At 51.2% G+C, this 8,437-nt stretch overlaps 1 protein-coding gene across 1 annotated transcript in view; it reads right to left on the reverse strand.

The window, feature by feature from the left end:
• The window catches only part of FAM53A (family with sequence similarity 53 member A), a 55,255-nt gene extending 47,641 nt beyond the window's left edge, over nucleotides 1-7,614 (reverse strand). Inside the window, exon 1 of the mRNA XM_068149570.1 lies at nucleotides 7,529-7,614. The gene's annotated coding sequence lies outside the window, so the exon portion shown is untranslated. The remainder of the gene's footprint in view (nucleotides 1-7,528) is intronic.
• Nucleotides 7,615-8,437: the final 823 nt, after the last annotated feature.

The raw sequence follows: 8,437 nt of genomic DNA on the forward strand, positions 1-8,437 counted from the left end.
CCAGAAGCTGATTGCTTCAGAAAGAGGAGCGTGCTCAGCCTTCTAACGACCTGGAGCAGTGATGTAATAGCTGCCATTGATGTGCTGTCAAAGCACTGTCACACCAACATATGCACGACCTTTTACTACAGCTATAGCCTCAGGCCTGGACTTCTTGAGGATGGAAAATGCTGCACACAACCCAAATACTCCACAGGACAAACCAAGACATGCAGGGTTTTACAACTGGGGAGCTGAAGCAGGCAGTGGTAGTTCCAGGCAGTCAGAGGAGATCTGTGCCTGAGAAGTTCCATCTTCACAGAAGCTGCAAAACCTGAAGTCCCTGAAGCACAGAAGAATTAACTCCTAAGAGCTCAAGCACAAACAGGACACCTAAGATGCACACAAAGACAAAATGCTCTCCTTTTGCATCCTCTGTATTCATTTTGGCACTGCAAGCATTTACCCAGGTACTTGCTTGCTTTGTTTCAACACCATCCCTCTGATCTGTGAAACAAAAATGAAAGCAGCAGAAGCCCATCTTCCTCTCCACAAGCTCAGCAATTTCTTATCCAAATATTGAACCAGACAGGTCTGGTCAGGATGGAGTCTTAATGGAAGAGGATGAGGTAAGCAGTCACACACAGAGCCAAGCTCAAGTGGACTACCATGCATGAACAGTCTCAGTCCTGCTCCCACGCATCATCTTTCAACCAGCAACCCTATCATGTCCTAACCCTTGGTAGCCCCTTACAGCAGGCAACAGCACCTCAGCTTGGCCCCTGAGTTCCTCACACTCCTCAGTCATCAAGTTTTAACTTTGCTCTTCCATTTCATAGAATTATTTGAGTTGATAAAAGACCTTAAAGATCAAGTCCAACCATTCTCTAATCTTACCAAGTCTGGAGCTAAACCATGCACCCCCAGGACCTCACTTTTAACATTTGAAAAGATAAGGTCCTAGGCTCCCAATTCCTCTTCCCACCAGAAGAAACAGATCCTGTGTTTTACCCAAATCAACCAAGCAGTTATTGAATGCTATTTTCATTGCTACTCTCCTCCTCACTTACTAAATATTGCATCGAATTACACTCTGGAGCACAGCAGGAGTCTTGAGGCAGGCTTACACACCACTACACTCCATTCCTAACAGGACATAATGAAGAATTATTTGCCACAGCTATTAGACTGGGATAATTGAGCAAAAAGATTCCTTCCTCCCCCCCCTCCCCAAACTAGAATTGCAATTCTGTCATTTCATTTAAAAAAACCCCAACTGCCCAGCCAAGCAGATCCTGGGGATCTGAATAGAGACAACACACTTCAAATCACACCCTCAGGCAGTCTGTAACAACTGAAGTCTCCTATATGATAAACACAAAGTGGGGTTGTACCAGGGTACAGAACCCACCTGCAGGCTTAGGGGCCATCCACATAGAATCACAGAATGGTTTGGGTTGGAAGGGACCTTCAAAATCACCTAGTTCTAAAGCCATGGGCAGGGACACCTTCCACTGGACCAGGTTGTTCCAGGCCTCATCCAACCTGGCCTTGGAAACCTCCAGGGAGGGGGCACCTACAACCTCCCTGCTAACTAAAATGCTGAGCTGCAAGAGACAGAGCCCCGCAGCCCTAGAGCCCAGCAGTCCTCCACAGCTGTTGATTCACCATCTACATCCCATGTGAGGCTTCAAACTTCAACCCTTTTCACCTTCTGCACACTGCTTTTGGAGCATGGAAGCTGCTCAAGCAGCATGGTTCAGCTGACAAACAGCTCCTGTCATTTGCATCCCTCCTTAAACCTGCTCACTTCTCACCCCTCTAAAATCAAGAGGTCAAATCAACAGACATCTTAAAGGAATCAGAGAATCAATAAGGTTGGACAAGACCTCAAAGATCATCAGGTCCAATCTGTCACCGAAGAAGACAGGAAAGGAGCACAGTTTCCATTGGGAAAGCAGCATCTTTACAATAAGAATCTTCCCCACCAACAAGCTTTGGAGGGTGGAACAGAGAACACAAACATCACACAGCAGCAACTATGTGAAATGGAGTATATTTCATTACAGCCACAGCTGAGAAGGTGGAACAGAACCCACGTGGCCAGCACTGAAGGAATGATTTCATGCCCCTGATAACCAACACCAACTGCAGAGAGTAAAAATTACACATGCTGCAATCATCAGTTCAACTGCCCAATTAGGTTAAAAAACACATTTACCCTACAAATTAAAAACCCTCCCAAAGCCCTCAGAGGCATTAATGCTGCTCACAATGTTATTTGAGATGCAAATTGGAGACTTAAAGTTAATATAAGGCCAACAGAAGTTCCTATTATTTCCATTCATGGCTCAAGGGGAGGGGACAGTAGAAGAGAAGCCACAGTCTGGTTGCAGCAGGTCTTTTCAGGACAGTAAAGGGGCTTGCTTCAGTTTTCCAAGTTAATCCATCCCAACTTCAGGGTAGAATTCCACCCATGTCTAACTTCCCTTCCACATGCAAGTGCATTAACAAAAGAACAAGTCAGCTGCCAAGGCTGGCTGGCTGAAGGGTGTATTAGAATAGAATAAACCAGGTTGGAAGAGACCTTCAAGATCATCGCATCCAACCTATCATCCAACACCACCTAATCAACTAACCCATGCAACCAAGCACCCTGTCAAGTCTCCTCCTGAACACCTCCAGTGATGGTGACTCCACCACCTCCCTGGGCAGCACATTCCAATGGGCAATCACACTCTCTGTGTAAAACTTCCTCCTAACCTCCAGCCTGAAGCCCTGCTGGCACAGCCTGAGACTGTGTCCTCTTGTTCTGGTACTGGCTGCCTGAGAGAAGAGACCATCATCCGCCTGTCTACAACCTCCCTTCAGGTAGTTGTAGAGAGCAATAAGGTCACCCCTGCGTCTCCTCTTCTCCAGGCTAAGCAGCCCCAGCTCCCTCAGCCTCTCCTCATAGGGCTTGTGTTCCAAACCCCTCACCAACTTCGTTGCCCTTCTCTGGACACACTCCAGCAAGTCAACATCTTTCCTAAACTGAGGGGCCCAGAACTGGACACAGGACTCGAGGTGTGGCCTAACCAGTGCAGTGTACAGGGGCAGAATGACCTCCCTGCTCCTGCTGGCCACACTGTTCCTGATGCAGGCCAGGATGCCATTGGCCCTCCGGGCTACCTGGGCACACTGCAGGCTCATGTTCATCCTACCATCGACCAGCACCCCCAGGTCCCTCTCTGCCTGGCCCCTCTCCAGCCACTCTGACCCTAGCCTGATTCTTCAGAAGAAGGGAATTCAGATGCCGCCTTCCAGCACTACAGACCACACTCTAAAGCACAAAAGGATAGAGGTGCTGCAGCTACTCCCAACTCTTGCTCTGGCAACCAGCACCAGAACAAGAGGACACAGTCTCAAGATGTGCCAGGGGAAGTTTAGGCTGGAGGTGAGGAAAAAGTTCTTCCCAGAGAGAGTGATTGGCCATTGGAATGTGCTGCCCAGGGAGGTGGTGGAGTCCCCATCCCTGGAGGTGTTCAAGAGGGGATTGGATGTGGCACTTGGTGCCATGCTTTCGTAGTCATGAGGTGCTGGGTGACAGGTTGGACTTGATGATCTTTGAGGTCTTTTCCAACCTTATTGATTCTATGATTCTTTCCTGTGTCAGCTGGGTTCCTACTCTACAGCCCAGCAAATGGCTGTCTTCTACCTTCCCCACAACATCATTTAGGTCTTGCTTTTCCCAGCCAGTTTTGCAAATGCCACTTCTGATGCCAGCTCTAGGCAAAATATTGTTTGATTTCACACTCCTAGCTCTAGTTGCACAGACTTCCACACACTGGAGAGCAATTGCCAGCGCTGGCACTGCATGCCCAAAGCCCTAGGCCTGTAATTTCATCTCCTACTGACAGCATTTTTCCCTGTACAGCACCAGAGTTTCATTTCCACAGGAACTTAAACCAGTGTCATCACACCAAACTCAGAGCACCAAGGAGGTAATCAGAACCCTTGATCTCCCTGTTAACACCCAACAAGCTATGGCCTGAATTTCACTAAAACATAATCAAGCTCAAACAGGGGAAGGCCAATTATAGACTCAGAGGATGGTTTGGGTTGGAAGGGACCTTCAAGATCATCTACTTCCAACCCCCTGCCCTGGGCTGCAACACCTTCCACCAGCTCAAGGCCTCATCCAACCTGGCCTTGAACACCTCCAGGGAGAGGGGAGCCACAGCCACCCTGGGCAACCTGTTCCAGTGTCTCACCACCCTCACTGCAAGGAATTTCTTCCTCCTCTCCAGTCCACATCTATCAGTTCAGGGTTTATAACTCAGGAAGTTTCTCAACTGCAACATTTTTCTAGCAGATGCAAGACTTCTCTTCCCTGTTCTACTCCAATGTTTGAAGTGCTATTGTACAGCTCGATTGTGCAAGACTAAAGACAAGGTCCTGTGAATATTCTTATGCAAATATCAATTCTGAAGAATGTGGGAATCTAAAATTAGTCCAAGAGGTTTGTGTTAAGAGAAATAAAAGCTTAAAGCAAGCACAGTTCTCCATAAGATAGCACAAGACTTGAGCTTGCAGGGGAGAGGGACGCTCACTGCTGCCAAAAGGGAGAAGTTTCTGCTTGTATCCTGACCATCACAATACACAAAAAGGAATGCAAATGATAACAGAAATACCTTTTTCCAGCAAAGCTTTAATGAGGCCTCTCAGTAGCCTTTAGGAAAACTCCAAGCAGAACCAGAAAGGGCAAATTCTTAGAGCAAAACTCGAACCAGCATTAAAAACACAAATAAAGAGTGCAAGAGTGAGGAAAGGCTGGGTGTTTGGGAAGTTTTAAGTACACCATGCTTCTGAAGGGAATAATCTATCAAACCACAGGAGGTGACTAGAACTGCCATCATCACTGCTAACACAAAGGAATGTGGACTGGGGGGAGGCAAGAGAGGAAGGGGGAGAGAAAGAACAGGGAAGGGAAAAGGAGAAGGAACTCAACCAGGGAGCTGCAGTAATGGCTACCAGACTCTCTAGGAATTCCTATAGGAAAATAAATCCTTCATGGTGGTTTTTTTTTTTTTGGTTGTTGTTTAAATAAAGCAATCCATGCAATAAATTGCAGTCACCTCAGTCATGTGAAGCTTTCAGTTTATCTGCCCACCACATTTTCATAAGAACAGCCTGGTGCCTACACTGAACTTAACACAATGGTTTCAAAACTCAGTCATGTTTCTGCTTTCATTCCTCCTTCTTGTGAATCACAGCACCCTGCAGGAAAGCAGCTTCTCAAGGGGAAGCAGGCAAGTTTAACGACAGCAAATGTAAGATATCCTTTCACAATTACTCCATCGACTTTAAGTCTCAAGTTAAAGAGACAACGACTGCGGGGGTCACCCACCAGGCAGGTAAAGGCCACCAGAGGACAGGCAGATTACAAACAACAGCCTGGAACATCCTGCAAGGCTCCGGTGAGGGGGATGAGCTCGCAGATCTGTGGTTTAAGTTTGTCTAACTGGCAGCGTGCATTTGCACAGGGTGAAGAGCAGCATCTCGTTGCTGACCAAACAAACAGATAGGGATGATTGAAAATAAGAGATACAACAATATGAATGTATTTCCCACGAATTCAACATGAGAAAAAACACCTCATTTTCTAGTTGAGAGTTCCACCATGTAGAGTTAAAGTTCTGCCTGTAGAACTACCTGAAACATTAGCTCCCTCCACACACTGATCTCCTGCCTCTCTGCCTGATTGTTGCAGGTATTTTCAGAAGCAGAATAACTAAGACACAAGCACTCTGGGCCCCATCACGTCCCCTGCATCTCCAACAAAACCAAACCGAGTCCCATGCTTCCATCAGGAAAGTTTCAGCGCTTCAGCAAGCCTTGTGCTGAGGATTTCATAAGCCCAACTGGAAGCAAACACACACTATTCACAACTCGAACACATCCAGAAACATTGGAGCTTGCCACAAGATACACAAACTTCCTGCTTCTTGCCAAAAATGGCTTTGATGAAAATATTTCCTAACAGGCAGGCTTGTGAACGGGAGGCAATGTAACAGCAAAAGCTGCAAGGACTGTTCTCAGGAGCTAATTTTAATGTAAGCACAGTGAACCAGAAAATAGATCTGACCAGCTGGCTCAGCTCATCCCGAGGCCTGGAAGGTCTAGGTTAGAAGGCAGGTTAAAAGCCAGTGTCTTATCTGTTCTGACTCACCAAGCCACCCTCAACCCTGCAGCCTGCAAGCGCCGGTGCTACTCCAGGGCACTGTCTCGGCTGTTTTGTGGCCGGTTAGGAGGGATGGATCCTCATCCTGAAGGCAAACGCCTTCACTCGCAGCTCCCTGCCAGAGGATTCAGGTAACTGACGCAACGCTGTGCCAGAGGATCAGCCACCGGGGCCAGCCTCTCCGGCTCACGGGACCCTACAGCCACCTCCTCAAATAGCATCCCAAATTGCCAGCAGATATTTCTGTTTAACCCTCATGCAGCCAGGAAGACATTTAATAAGCCAAATAATTAGAACAAAGCCACGCTAATGCCCTTAAAAAAACCCATAAGCCAGACTAGCACAAAGAGCCCATTCACTGCCGATTTCGGACTCTTGAACCCAAGTGGTCATTACACTTTTGGGGGTATAAATTCGGAACCAACTTTCCTATTGCTGAGGGAAGGGAAGGCAGAAAATCATCCCCGTTTTCAGCCGGAATCTCTGTGCCAGGCAGCTATTGTGGAAAACCACGCACCTACCCTACCCTGACGTAACTCTATCCTCGGGCAACGGAGGGGAGAATCGCGCCCAAAGCGCCGGGGTTTGCGCCCGCAGATGGGTGTCCTGCCGGGCAGCGCCACAAAGCAGCGTCCGCGCCCCGCCGATCCCGGGCACCTTTCCTCCCCGCCCGCCGAGCCAGGCCGGGGCCCTCGTCTGGAGCAGCCCCGCTGGGAGACACGGCCGCGCTGCGCAGCCGGCCCCGTTCCCAGCCCGAGCGACGATTATTGCCGCCGGGAAGTTGGGGGTTCAGGGCTTCTCCTTTCTTCTAGCGGGGCTGCGCAGAGCCGCCGCTGCGCTTCCACACCGAGTCCCCGGCTAATGGCAGGGCGCAAGGCAGCTAACCTCTGCCTCCGGCCGTGATGGATCAGCGCGGCCCGAAGCCTGAGCGCCCATAACAACAATAAAAACGCAACACCGAGGCTTATTTATCCCATAATTAAAGAGATGAGCAGCCCGCAGATCTGCGGCAGCCAGAGGCCGCTGTCGCGACGAAGGGCAGCTTCCCGATGACACTCTCACCACGCAGGGTCCCCCCTGCCGTGCAGGCACGGCCGACGCTCGCTCCCCTGCCCGCCGAGAGCTGTCCGGTCCCCGCAACAACCGGGGCTCTTGTAAAGAAACGGGTGCGGGCCTGGCAGCCTTCTCTCCGCTCGGGCACTGCCTCGGGGCCGCCAGAACGGCTGTTTGAGCTACCAGCTGCGCTCGTTCTCCTCGGCCGGGAGCTGCACCTGCGGCCTCTCACGTTGCCCCCCCACCCCTCACCGTAGCGCTGGTCACCCATACCTGCGCCCGACCGGGCCGCCTCCCCTGCGCCTATGGCCGAGGCTGCTCAATGGCAATTGAACAAAACACAACCGGCCCCGCCCCTCTGGCCGCCAGCCCTCTCCCATTGGCTGTGCCTGCTCGCTTCCGACCTTTGACCCGCTCTGCTATAGGGCGGCGGGGTCCGCAGGCCCGGCCCACAGGGGGCGCGGCGCGGGCTCGCTCCCGGTAGGGACCCGCGGCGGCGGCGCCGGCAGAGGCGGAGAAGATGCCACGGACTGCAACCCCCAGGAGGCTTTGCGGACCCAGTCTGCGCTCATTGGCTGACCGCGGAGCGTGGGAGGGTAGAGACGCGCTCCTCGCGCGGAGAGGCTATGACGTCATCGCGTCCCCGGATGGAGCCGCAAGGAGGGCGAGGGCGTGCTCGTGGCGCAGCCCTGGCGGCTCCGCTGTGCGTGTGCGCGACCCCGATGCCCGGTCATGCGCACCGGGAGTCATGGCATCAGGATGGGTTTGGGTAGAAAAGACCTTTGGGCTCGATCATTCAGTCCAACCGTTCTCTTGACTCTGCTAAGGCTGGTGCTAAGCCATGTCCCTCAGCATCGCAGCTCTGCCTCTCTGTGCCGGCAGGGGTGGGAGCACCTTCCTATCCCTTGGGAGCCTGTTCCAGGCCTTGACAACCCACCCAGTAGAAAAAGCTTTTCTTAATACCCAACCTAAACCTCCCCTCATGCAACCTGAGGCTATTTCCTCTTATGCTATCACTTCTTCCTAGGCAGATCAAGCTCTGCCTCGCTCCAGCCTGCTTTCTGAGAGCTGTAGGGAGCCAGACGGTTGCCCTGCGCCTCCTCTTCTGCAGGCTGAACAAACCCAGCTCCCTCGGCGGCCCCTGTGGTGATGGCAGTGCTTCCCCGCCTCAGGGTTGTGAGG

This window comes from Melanerpes formicivorus, unplaced genomic scaffold (assembly GCF_026170545.1).
Source record: "Melanerpes formicivorus ecotype bairdi unplaced genomic scaffold, bMelFor1.0.p_v2 SCAF_18, whole genome shotgun sequence".
NCBI classification, from domain to species: domain Eukaryota; kingdom Metazoa; phylum Chordata; class Aves; order Piciformes; family Picidae; genus Melanerpes; species Melanerpes formicivorus.